At 35.1% G+C, this 14,227-nt stretch overlaps 1 protein-coding gene across 4 annotated transcripts in view; it reads left to right on the top strand.

Moving 5' to 3' along the window:
* The window catches only part of FSTL5 (follistatin like 5), an 864,807-nt gene that overhangs the window by 546,027 nt on the left and 304,553 nt on the right, over positions 1-14,227 (top strand). The gene's annotated exons all lie outside the window — the stretch shown is intronic.

The raw sequence follows: 14,227 nt of genomic DNA, 5'->3' as shown, positions 1-14,227 counted from the left end.
CGGTCTTGGCAGTGGGCAGCCTGTTTTTCTCCATTTTGAGCTTTCTCAGGGCTTACTGTCAGGGCAGCCCTGATGTAATGCCTTCATGGCTGCAAACATTCTTTGTTTACTGATACGACAGGCAATATTTCAGTTCCCATTAGTGTTCTGACCTAGAGAATGAGCAGAATCCAAGGGATGACACTGAAATAACTAAAGCATGTTGAAGGAAAGTAAACTAGCAAAACAGTGTTTCAATTTGCTAGGTAAATTTCTATGAAGGGGCAGTGTAAATATTTTAGAATTTGCATACCATAAGTTTTCTAGAGCAACTGCTCAACTCTGCCTATATAGCTAAAATCAGCCTTAGATGATAATAGCACAGACAGTAGTAATGAATGGGTATGATTGTGTTCTAATACAACTTTATAAAAACAGGTGGTGGGTCAGATTTGGTCTATGTGTGTAGTTGCTAAGTCCACAAATAATGGGAATATTTGCTGATGTGAAGATGGCTCTAATAGTTTAATTCTTTCATAGCTTATCTGAGTTAATGCTCTAGTTGCAAACACATGGTGATATCCATGGTGTTAAAAAAAAACGAAGGACAAGAACTAACAATTTGCCAATAAACTTGAAAGTGACAAGAAAAAGAAAGGCTCTCTAGACAGAAGTGTCTTTGGAGTTGAAAAGGGCAATTCATTAGCTGATTAGTGCTTGAGTGGATTGAGAATAGCCAGCTCCCTTTTTTGTAATTTTCTATTCATCAGTCTTGAGACGCTTTTGACCTGTGCGTTACAAGGGAGATTCCCAGGCTCACAGCCGACACTACTTACTAAACCTGATGCTTTCCCAATTGTAAATGAATAAATTGGTATTTCAGGATAAACAAAAGTATCCTGTGGTTTTGATTAGCTCAGTCAATCCCCAATGGCCTAATTAATTCTGGATGAGTTGTTTAAATTTGTTTCTGGATTTGCATAGCTGAAGCCTAGTCTTCTGATGGTGTGAAGAGCTGCCAAAATGAACAGCTAGTGTTCAATGCCCCATTCCTCACACCCATTTGCTTTAACATCTTAGAGAGACTCTAACTCGGCAAAATTTCATAGTGAAGGCAAATGCTCCAGATCCCAGTTTCAGTTTTGTCAATAATAGCAGTGCATTATGACTGATATCAATCTCTCTTACCTGAATTGTTTCAATTAGGCAAACAATACTAAGGTCTTTTTCAGTGGGAAAAGTTCAAATTCTCTTTCACTGTGTGGAATGAATAGTTCATTCATTTAGCTCTGTCTGTCTGACTGTATCTTTAAAAATGGTGAATTTTTTCAGTTTATTAAAGACAGAGCAATGCCTCTTGCATTAACATGATAGGGTTTCCCAGAGATAAACTGAAGGAATGAACACAGGTTAACTTTCTTTCCTTATATCTGTAACAGCTTTTAACAGGCCACTGAGCACACAGTTAACACACAGGAAATGGGTGTTGATTAGCTGATTGCTTTACCTTGACTAACGAATGAGTGTTCGCAGCAAACTCCTCATGTGGGATTATCTTTCTCGTACTTCTATGCAATTTCTCACCCCAGATTACTACACTGAATTCCATCTATAAGTGATCATATACTTTAAATAAATTACTAGAGCTAGCAAGATGATTCAGTATTTTATGCATTTAGGTCTTTAGATCATAATATAACATTTTCTCAAATCATGTATGACGTTTATACCAATAAATTATACAGGGGAAAAGATACTTGATTACTTCAACATTTCATTGATTTTTTCACAACTTTTTAGAGACAGAAAAGTGATTATGTTCCAAGCCTTTTTTAAAACTTTTTATTTTATCTTGGAGTGATTAACAATGTTGTGGTAGTTTCAGTTGTACAACAGTGTGACTCAGTCATACATGTATGCCTGTGCCTGCTAAGTCACTTCATTCATGTCTGACTCTTTGCACCCACATGGACTGTAGACTGCCAGGCTGCTCTGTCCATCCTCCAGGCAAGAATACTGGAGTGGTTTGCCATTTCTGCCCAACCCAGGTATCAAACCCACATCTCTTGTGTCTCCTGTATTGGTAGGCAAGTTCTTTACCATTAGCACCAATGGCAACCCATTCCAGTACTCTTGCCTGGAAAATCCCGTGGACGGAGGAGCCTGGTAGGCTGCAGTCCATGGGGTCGCTAGGAGTCAGACACGACTGAGCGACTTCACTTTCACTTTTCACTTTCATGCATTGGAGAAGGAAATGGCAACCCACTCCAGTGTTCTTGCCTGGAGAACCCCGGAGATGGGGGAGCCCGGTGGGCTGCCATCTATGGGGTCGCACAGAGTCAGACACGACTGAAGTGACTTAGTAGCAGCAGCACCACCTGGGAAGCCATGTACATGTGTGTATTATTTTTTAAATTATTTTCCCATTTAGGCTGTTATATAACATTGAACAGAGTTCTGTGTGCCATATTGTAGTTCCTTGTTGGCAATCCATTTTAAACATAGCAATATGTGCATGTGTGGGGAGAGAGCAAATTAGCCAAGATGGCATTATCAGGCTCTCTTGCCCCACTTTTTGTAAATAATGATTATGTAACAGCTGAGATCACTTATAGCACTGCGCATGCACACCAATTGGTACTTGCTTGGTCACAAGCTACTTTGTGCTGTAGGGAAACATTCGCTCCACCTAAAAAGCAGCGGCATTACTGCTGCATCACGGTTGTGTCCATTGGGTCAGCCATGAGGAGAGAATGTAGCATGTCGACCGCTACGGCTGCTTCATCAGCCAAGAGAGAATACTGTTACGGCTTCTGTGTCAGCTAGGGGAAAGACTGTGTTGTGTTCGGTTATGCTATGGCTGCTGCTACAGCTGTTGCATCAGCCAGGAGAGAATAAACAAGTCCGCAGTCACTATGGCTCCTGAGTCTCCTTCCAAACTCTTAGCTTGCACCTTGCCTACCCTGGGTTCAGTGAACAGTGTGGACAGTGTGAACCACAAGACAGTTGGTGCTGTGAGGAGGGTCAGAGAGACAACATGTACATCTCAAACTTTTGGTAACAATAAATTCATTCTGTAAGTCTGTGAGTATGTCTATATTTTGCAAATAAGTTCATTTGTATCAACTTTTTTAGATTTCACATGTAAATGATACCGTGTGATATTCGTCTTTCTCTGTCCGGCTTTACTCAATATGACAGTCTCTAGGTCCATCCATGTGCTGCAAGTGGCATCATTTCATTCTTTTTAATGGCTGAGTAGTCCATTATATGTTTGTACAACATCTTTTTCTATTCATATGTCAGTGGGCATTTAGTTTGTTTCCTTGTCTTGGCTATGGTAAACAATGCTACAACAAACATTGGGATACATGTATCCTTTTGACCATTTTTTTTTTCTCCAGATATATGCCCAAGGGTGGGATTGCAGTCATATGATAGCTGCATTTTTTGTTTTTTTAAGGAATTTTCATACTGCTTTCCAAAGTCATGGCCTTTTTTTTTTTTTTAACATACATATATTTAAGTTCAACCTCAAGGACACTTAGTTTGTAGGTGAATGTAAAACTAGAGCATAAGTAGCCTGATGGGTCATGAGACATTTTTTTTTTCTCATGCTTGAATAATATCTATGAAAATTAAACCCATGTGATTTTATATAAGCAGTACCTTTCTCAAAGTAATCATAATGTATATTTATAAACTGGGTGAAATGGTGCCTATCTTAACATAAAAGCATTTCAACAGCTCTTCACTGTAATAATATCTGCAGCTTATGGAGAATTTACTAAAGGCCAGGTGTAGTCATAAGTATTTTAAAACATCATATCTTATCTTCACAATATTTCTAAGAGTTAGGTACCATCTTTTCATAAAAATGGGGAAAAAAAATGAGAGTTTAAATCACTTGTGAAGAATCTTCTCAATAGTGTGCCTTCGAAATCAAACCAGGGAAAGCAGCAAGCCATGAGTCTTGCTGGTAATATAGTCCATGCCTTCATTTCCCATGCTATGAAGGCTCTTTGTCAGCATGTATCTTTTTAAGACAATTGCTTTACAGAATGTCCAAAGATAGGGTGTTTTCTTTCTTCTCACCAATTGTGTTTATGAACCTAAACTCCTCTCTTTGTGTCCTTATTGCATTCGGGAAAGTTTCTGTCTGATTGCAAGATGTCTGGTGAAACTTCAATTATTTAATTCTTCCTTACGTGAGGGTACCATAATTAGAAAAAAAATGTTAGGATCATTAAACGTCTACTCACAGATGTGAAGATTAAATAAATCAACTACTTAGAACAATGTCTTGGCAAATGTGAGGTAATGAGTGAGTGAAAGTTGCTCAGTCGTGTCCATCTCTTTGCAACTCCATGGGCTATGCAGTCCATGGAATTCTGTAGACCAGAATACTGGAGTGGGTAGCCTTTCCAGCTGAGCCACAAGGGAAGCCCAAGAATACAGGAGTGCGTAGCCTATCCCTTCTTCAGCAGATCTTCCTGACCCAGGAATTGAACCCAGGTCTCCTGCATTGCAGGCAGATTCTTTACCAACTAAGCTAGCAGGGAAGCCTTGTTGACAATTATTTCCTTTTATTCTAGTCCTACAAGGAATGACTCACTTGTTAGGAAACACTGAACTTGGTATAATATACCTTGAAATATCAGTACCCTATTAACCCAGACTATATACTTATCATGATAAAATTGTCCAGTTGTATGCACTCCAATTTTGCCAAATCATAAAGTTGAAATTAACTTGACTACTTTGGGTGGCTAACCAAATTCTCTGTTGGATACAATTTTTGTTAGATTAGGTTTCAAACAAAAACTATTCTTCATAAAGAATTATTTTTCAAGCCGTTAATGTCATATATATCATTGAATGAATGGTCTTATTCTTCAGTTTAAAATTGAACTATATATAATTTATTTGAAAGAAATAAATTAAATAGAATGGAACAGAAAAGTTGAATGGTAATTGTATTATATTTGTAAGACCGCAGAAGGAATATCAAAATCATGAATAAATAAAAAGGAAAATGAGACTGCCTATTGTGAACATGTAAAACTGCTTGAAGTATTATCAAAATACAGTCATGTCTATAATAATATATTTTCCTTATTACTAGTTATAAAGTGAATAAAAATGAAATTCTAATTTTAAACAAGAACCTTTTTTGCTTCATTGTTTTATAGAAAAATATTTTATGGAAAAGTCTTTTATAAAATATTTCCCCATAGCTTTTAAATCCCACCAATGAAACAGAGAAAAATGAACTCTGGTTTTAACCACAAAATACTTTTATTTATGCTTGTGATTATAAGTGCTTCTTTCTTTCAGAACTTGTGGAAGAAATAATTCTATTCTCTCTTAAATTCTCAGAAATTTCTTCACTAGTGGCTTATTTTCCTGAGGATAAACTTGGGATTTATTTTTCCTATTCCTTATCAGATTCATTTTTCCACATTTAGATCTCTCTTCTTTTTCCCTCTGTTCAGTATATTATAGATATCTTGAATACATTCTATTGCTTCCTCTGCATTGCCTTTATAGCACTTGAATATTCTGCCATATCTGTGTCATACTATAGGCTTCCACAAGGCATATAGATAACTGAGTCCTCGGAAACATGAGTTGGCAGGGAAAGTCTCTCTAGCTGAGCTTCATTTACCAATGCAGAAAGAAAGTTTGTATGTGAAATTATTCTTCAAGTTATGTAACAATTCATGTTGTTTCAAATTCTTCTTGACATTAGACTTAGTGATCCATGCCAACCTGAAAGATTTGGCTTAAATTTGTATCTCACTAATTATTTGTATATTTTGAACACTTTTTCAGATTTTTCTTAGCCATGGATTAACTCATTCATAAAGCATTTCTTTGAGTCTCTTGTTGGTAGTTCTTTGGAGCTTTTTCTTATCAATATTCAGAGTCTATTAATTCTTTGTATAACTTTGCTAGCTTCTGGATGGAAAGTATCTTTTCCTGCTTTCTGACTTGCAATTTTGGTCCCTTAAGACTATCTTTAGAAATCTGTGTGAGGGTCAGGAAGCAACAGTTAGAACTGGAAATGGAACAACAGACTGACTCCAAATCGGGAAAGGAGTACGTCAAGGCTGTATAGTGTCACCCTGCTTATTTAACTTATATGCAGAGTACATCATGAGAAAGGCTGGGCTGGGTGAAGCACAAGCTGGAATCAAGATTGCCGGGAGAAATATTAATAACCTCAGATATGCAGATGACGCCACCCTTATGGCAGAAAGAGAAGAACTAAAGAGCCTCTTGGTGAAAGTGAAAGAGGAGAGTGAAAAAGTTGGCTTAAAGCTCAACATTCAGAAAACTAAGATCATGGCACTGAAAATAGTGACAGACTTTATTTTCTTGGGCTCCAAAACCACTGCAGATGGTGTCTGGAGTCAGGAAATCAAAAGACGCTTGCTCCTTGGAAGAAAAGCTATGACCAAACTAGAGAGCATACTAAAAAGCGGAGACATTACTTTGTCAACGAAGGTCTGTCTAGTCATAGCTATGGCTTTTCCAGTGGTCACGTATGGATGTGAGTGTTGGACTATAAAGAAAGCTTAGTGCCGAAGAATTGATGTTTTTGAACTGTGGTGTTGGAGAAGACTATTGAGAGCCCCTTGGACTGCAAGGAGATCCAACCAGTCCATCCTAAAGGAAATCAGCCCTGAATATTTGTTGGAAGGACTGAAGCTGAAATTCCAATTCTTGGCCACCTGATGCGAATAACTGACTCATTAGAAGAGACCCTGATGCTGGGAAAGATTGAAGGCAGAAGGAGAATGGGACAACAGAGGATGAGATTGTTGGATGGCATCACCGACTCAATAGACATGAGTTTGAGTAAACTCCGGAAGTTGTGATGGACAGGGAGGCCTGGTGTGCTGCAGTTCATGGGGTCGCAAAGAGTCGGACACGACTGAACTGAACTGAACTGAATAGTATCTTTTGAGAAGCAAGTGATCTAAATAATGATGTATCAAACATATAAATCATTTTTGTAAAGGTAACTTTTGTTCCTTGTTTTAGAATAATTCTCTACCATAAGATTATGAAGATATTTTATTTCCATTATATATTATTATAAATATGTTTATTGTTATTATAAATGTGTATAATTATATTATCACACACTCTTGAAGTATCAAAGTTTTAAAATCTAATACATATTTAAGCACCTTCTTTTTGCTCTTTTCCTCTTTGTATCTTTAAGCTTCCATCTAAAATCATTTTCCTTTGCCTGAAGAAATGCCTTCAGAACTGACCTTAAGACAAGTTATTAGACATGTATTTTCTTACTATTTTTTGAAAGTATATTTCTTTTAATTTTATGTATGTGTATAAAATTCTAAGATTGATTTTACTTTGTTTCATCACTTATAAAATATAATCCTAGTAGCTTATTGTTCCTATTTGCACTCATGGTATCAGTTACCTAATTCTCCTTACTGCAAATCAATCTGTAATTTTTCATCTACTTAATTTTTAGATTTGTCTTTTATTTTCTTCAATTTCACTACTGTCTATCTGTGGATTATTCTAGTGTTCCATTTGCTTTGCTTGACATTTGATGATCACAAACCTATAGATTTGTCTCAATATTTAGAGAAATCTCTTAGCTACTATTTCTTCAAATACTGCTTCTGCCCAATTATCTTTGTTTCTTCCTTCTGGGTTTCACAGAAACCTTTTTGTGTTAATCTCAAATTTTTATTTTCTGCTTTTAATTCTATAATGTTTCTTTTAGGCTCTTTCTCAGTTTATGCCTTATTTTTTATTATGGGTATCATCTATTTTAATGACATCAATTTAATTCTTAATTTCAGGGTTTTTTTATGGGGTTGGCCAAAAACTTCATTTTGTTTTTCTCCATAAGCCTGCTCTAGTAGCACTTTGTTGCCTTTTTAACTTCATTCAAAGCAAATTTGTTTGACTGTTTTGTGACAATTGTCATATAAATGTACATTCAGTTCAGTTAAGTTGCTCAGTTGTGTCTGACTCTTTGCAACCCCATGGACTGCAGCACGTCAGTCCTCCCTGTCCATCCAGAGTTTACTCAAACTCATGTCCATTGAATCAGTGATGTCATCCAACCATCTCATCCTCTGTCGTCCCCTCTCCTCCCACCTTCAGTATTTCCCATTATCACGGTCCTTTCTAAAGAGTCAGTTCTTCACATCAGGTGGCCAAAGTATTGGAGTTTCACCTTCAGCATCAGTCCTTTCAGTGAATATTCAGGACTGATCCTTTAGGATGGACTGGTTGGATCTCCTTGCAGTCCAAGGGACTCTCAAGAGTCTTCTCCAACACCACAGTTCAAAAGCATCATTTCTTTGGTGCTCAGCTTTCTTTATAATCCAACTCTCACATCCATACATAACTACTGGAAAAACCATACGTTTGACTAGATGCACATTTGTTGCAAAGTAATGTCTCTGCTTTTTAATATGCTATCTAGGTTGGTCATAACTTTTTTCTCATGGAGCAAGAGCCTTTTAATTTCATGGCTGCAGTCACCATCTGCAGTGATTTTGGAGCCCCCCAAAATAAAGTCTGTAACTGTACATTAAAGTTTATCAAAACTGGTAAATTTTTGTTTAGCCATTTTAATATTGAAGATGAAAGAAAAAAATCCAACATTATCAGCATATTATGCTTTATTATTTCAAGAAAGGTAAAAATGCAATTGAAATGCTAAAAGAAAAATTATGCAGTGTATGAGAAGGTGCTGTGACTGATTTGATTTGTCAAAAGTGGTTTGAGAAGTTTCATTCTGGAGATTTATCGCTGGAGGATGCTCCAAGGTTGGGTAGGTCAGAAGAAGTTTATAGTGATCAAATCAAGACATTAATTGAGAACAAACATTACACCATGTGGGAGATAGCTGATATACTCAAAATATCTACATCAAGTGCTGAAGATAATTTGTACCAGCTTGGTTATGTTTATCATTTTGATGTTTAGGTTCCACATATGTTAAGCAAAAAAGCCTTCTTGATCATATTTCTGCAGGTGATTCTCTACTTAAATGTAAAGAAAACCTCCTGTCTTTAAAACAAATTATAATGGGTGATGAAAAATGGATACAGTATCATAATGTGAAATGGAAGTTATCATTTCAAGCAAGTAAAATGAACCACCAACAAGTACACCAAAGGCCAGCTTCACTCAAATAAACCGATGCTATATATATGGTGGGATTAAAACGGAGTCCTCTATTATAATCTCCTTCTGAAAAACCAATTGATTAGTCCCAACAAGTACTATTCTGAGTTAGACCAACTAAAAGCAGCACTCAATGAAAAATATAAATAGTCAACAGAAAACACATAATCTTCCATCAGGATAATGCAAGACCACATAGTTCTTTGTTGACCAGGCAAAATCTGTTACAGCTTCTCTGGGAAGTTCTGATTCATCCACCATATTCACAAGACTTTGCACCTTTGGATTTCCATTTATTTTGGTCTTTACAAAATTCTCTCAGAAAAAAGTATTCAATTCCTTGGAATTCAATTCCTTTGTGACCAATGCAATATTTTCTACTTATATAATTTGTATTTGGCTGTTTAATCAACTTATAATGTTTGTAGATTATAAATTTAAGTTCTTTTTTAGAATTTCTAAGCTGATTTTTACAAACTTGATGTGTTTGTTACTGTTGTTATTTTATTTCTCCTTATTCTCCTAACTTATTGTTCAGTTACTAAGTCATGTCTGACTCTTTGTGACCCCACTAACTGCAGCTTGCCAGGCTTCCCTGTTCTTCACTATCTCCCAGAGTTTGTTCTGACTCATGTCCATTGAGTCAGTGATGCCATCCAACCATCTCATCCTCTGTCATCCCCTTCTCCTCTTTCCCTCAATCTTTCCCAACATCAGGGTCTTTTCCAATGAGTCAGCTCTTCACATCAGGTGGCCAAAGTACTGGAGTTTCAGCATCAATCCTTCCAATGAATATTCAGGATTGATTTCCTTTAGGATTGACTGGTTTGATCTTGCTGTTCATTTTCATAATTATTTTCATAATGCTGTAGTCTTTTACTGTGTGTGCCATATGATCCTTCATTGTTTACTGGATATTTTATTTAAAAATTTTGTAACAATAGTTAGGTAAACTAGAATGATGTTATCTTAATATGGAGAGGAAGACTGTTTTATGAGACACCTAGACAAAAGTAGCCTGCAATTCATACATTCGTTAGTAGAGTGAGGCACTTTAAACTCCTGTCACTGAGGGAGGTGGTACCTATCCGATCTATTCCATGACTCTAGCTATGAGAAACCACATAGGGCATTTAGGCTGCTCTGTCATCTTCTTATGGTGGAAAAATTCCCAAAGCAATGTGACACCATTCAGGACATAAGCTGAGAAATTTCTCAATGTCTTATTTCTTTCCTAGATAAGAATGAGAAAAAAAATTATCTCATATATTCTTTAAAACATATGATGTGTGTATAATTCAGGGTTATTTATTTGTTTGTTGCTGTTTTATTTCTTTAGTGGAAGAGTTTGTCCAAATTTTCTAATACATTGCTGTTGAAGAATTTTCTAGTTCTTTTCTTAAATTCATTTTGTTTTGTTTTTATAATACACTTTGTGATATAAGTATATAATAGCTTATAGGTAATCAATTAGCAAAAAAACGCTAGACATTTTATCATAGTAAGTTAATGTATATATTGGCATGTCTAACTTAGATCAGACTTAACATTTATTTGGAAATCACTTATTTCCTAATAGACAATGCCACAATAATTTCCCAGTTAAAGAGCTTGTCACTGACTATGTTTTTCTTACTATGAAAATAATTAATTCATTCCTTCTATACTTTCTAAATGCCTTTTATTGTGATTTTTTTAATTTTAATTATTATCTGCTTTTAATTAATTAATAATTCCTGTTAGTGGAATAGAGAAGGGAAAATACATGTTATTTGAAAATATCACTGATAAAATATCTTCTAGGTATCATTCCTACAGTAGAAATTATAAGCATGATCAGCTCAACAAACTATGAGACTAATATTTAAATAAAGTAAATAAGATATTCAACATAAGTGTATACTTAGGAACTTGAAAAGATGTAGGTGTTAAGAAGAACAGGATTCTGTTTATGATAAATTATGATACACGGAATTGATTTTCAGTTACTAAAATGATTTCTTTTATAAACGTGTTTCACAAATATTCAAAATATTTTCTTCCCTTTCTGTACTACTTTAAGTTTACATAATATTTTTACCATAGTTCTTACTGCTATTCCTATCAACTAGTTGCTATTGGAATAAAGTGATTAAAGTTGTATTCAACTACTCTTGTCTGTCCAACTTCAGGTTCTGCTAGAGGAGAATTCAATTTTTCATTCCTTTGAAAACAAACACTTTATACTCCTCTAAGTCAAATTGTGAAAGTATAAAAAGAGATCCATAGAAAAACTATTTTATTGGCTGTTAACCTTTCCAAGTAAGAAAACAAAAGAAGCTGATCTGGAAATGGCATCGATAGTCTTCAAAATACAAGATCAGAGGAAACACCACAACTAGAGCTCTGGTTTCTTGTTTGAATTCTTGAGACAGTTTCCAATAAGAGGCCAAGCTGAAGCGTCAAAAAAAAGTACTGACATGTTTCAAAAAGCTCAGTAATATCTATTATATCTAACCTATGTGCTTTTACCTTTGGTCAGGACATTGAATGACTTCTTGTCATGTGATGCATGATTTTAAACAAGACCTTCAAGTGTACGTTATCATTGGAGCTAAAGATGCTATCCACTGCACATAACAGTTACCTGCCTGTACATAATAGCATAAGATATTTGTGGACAGAATGCAAAAAAAAATGTTATCATTGATGCATATCTACAAAGTTGTATATTAATTACAACTGATATAGAATTAAATTTTCAACACTTTTTCTTTGAAATTCTAATTTCTAAACTAACAACTCTGATCACTAACATACACACAAACACTCAGATACAATCAATCTCACCTCTTTAAATTGGCTCACATAACTGGTTTCATAACTATTGTTTCAGGTTGTTAGTGTATTTCTAGGTATAAGCATCATTTCTCTATGAAATATATGAATGTGACATATTTTATAAACATTTTACTTACCATAAAAGCATGTAGAAAGACATTAGAATACAAGAATAACAATATTTAACATTTGTGATTTTTTGAGACTAAATCTTAGTCTGGTAATAGCTAAGAGAAAGATGATTAATAATGAGCATGTCAATTTTGTAAATAAAAGAAATCTAGCAGCTAAATTTTCTTAAGGAAAGCACCACTTGATTTTGAAGAATAACTTGTAAACATAATTATATTTGTGAATGTAGCTCAATATAATTATTAAGGAAAAGGTGAAATGTGTAGCATGAAACCTGTAGCAAAAAAGGTCTAAAGACTTTTTAAAATGCATATTAGTTAATAGCATATATTACTGAGATAATTTTCAAAATCATTTAAAAACATGATCTCCAAATTAACATAAAAGTTTTTTGCTGTTCATGTTAATATTCCCTGGGTGGATAGTAATTCTTAATTCTAATTAGGCAACCTCTCAAAAAATTACATTTTAAAAGGATGTCCTACATAATGTTATGCCAAATCTCAGCATTTATTTTAAGATATTCATGTCATCTAATTAGCATTGTAATATATAACTACCAAAAGCACAACTATTTGAATGGCCTAAGACCTAATACCAGATGCAAAAGTTTAGTGAAGATATTTCAAGGTGACTCAGTACCAACTCTATTATTAAATGTCAGAATAACCAATGTTAACATGCTGTTTTTAGAATCAGATGTCTCACTAGCTTGTACTTGATTTTATGAGGAACCAGAAACTGAAATTCAGGAATGCTAATGAAAATTATTAATAATTCTTATGTGTTACCCTACATTATGTTATTACTTTTATAGTTTTCTGTCTTCCCTTTAAGTTTGTAATATAAATAAAAAGACATAAAGATACCCTGTCTGCAAATATAAAAAATGTCATGTGTCTAATTAGTGAAATATATTTTCTTTTAGAGATTTTATATAATTATGTATCTATAGAGAAGTACAACAGAGTGAATATTAGAGAAAAGATGATTGAACATATTCCCTATGGTCTTATTACTCAGGGAACATTGAAATAAAATGTGAATATGGATAAATGTCATTAAGAAACATTAAATTGTCAATACAAATGACTGGCCAAGACACTTGTTCCCCATTTGTTTCAGTGATGTACAAAAGAATAAATTTGACTGAGTCTCTTCTCATAGGGTTTTTCAATTTCCATAGATTGCCTACCCCATTCTTTGACAACACAAAATAATGAGGACTTAAATAACTATGACTTTTAGGTTTAAAGATAAGATCCTATATAACAACACTTAACAAGTGTATGTAGGGGATAATATGTTCAATTCTGGCCTTCTGCGACAAAGATATATGCTATTTTTGATGTTACAATTTTTAATAGTTCCAAAAATTCAAAGAACTGTTTGTTGAATGCGCTGTGTGCTAAGTCGCTTCTGTCCTGTCTGACTCTTTGTGACCCCATGGGCTGTAGCCCTCGAGGCTTCTCTGTCCATAGGATTCCCCAGGCAAGAGTACTGGAATGGGTTGCCATTTCCTCCTCCAGGGAATCTTCCTGACCCGAGGATAAAACCCACATCTCTTGTGTCTCCTGCATTGGCAAGCAGGCTCTTTCTATAAAAATCATTTGATTAGCATTTACCTTCCTCCTTAAGAGGAAGACAGGATTCAGAAAGAAAGAAAAAGTTCAAGTGGAGAAAAGAAAGGGAGGAGACAGCACTGATTGTACCTGATAATATTGATTGCAAATTAAAAGCCACCACTTTTGATGGTCAACTCCCCCATCATAAAAAAAATATCATCAACAGAAACAAAGGAACAAAAGACAATTATAGTCTCTCCACTTGCACAGAAATTTCAGTGAGAATAGTGATTTTGCTCTTTGTCTCCTGAAAGAGACTGGGCAGAATCAAAATGCAAGACTCCATCATAGCATAGAAAGGATAGCGTGCCCGTGAATGTCATTTGAAAACTAAAGGGCAATTGTTATATGGATGAAGACAGGTGGGATTATCCCAGGCATCTTTCCTGATAATAGGTGATGCTGGAAATGACACAGTTCATTCCCAACATTGGCAAAGATTGCCCGGAATCAGGACAGGAAAGCAGATCCAGAGTAAAATTCTA

Source organism: Cervus elaphus, chromosome 5, assembly GCF_910594005.1.
Source record: "Cervus elaphus chromosome 5, mCerEla1.1, whole genome shotgun sequence".
NCBI classification, from domain to species: Eukaryota; Metazoa; Chordata; class Mammalia; order Artiodactyla; family Cervidae; genus Cervus; species Cervus elaphus.
This window is presented reverse-complemented; position numbering and strand designations above follow the sequence as displayed.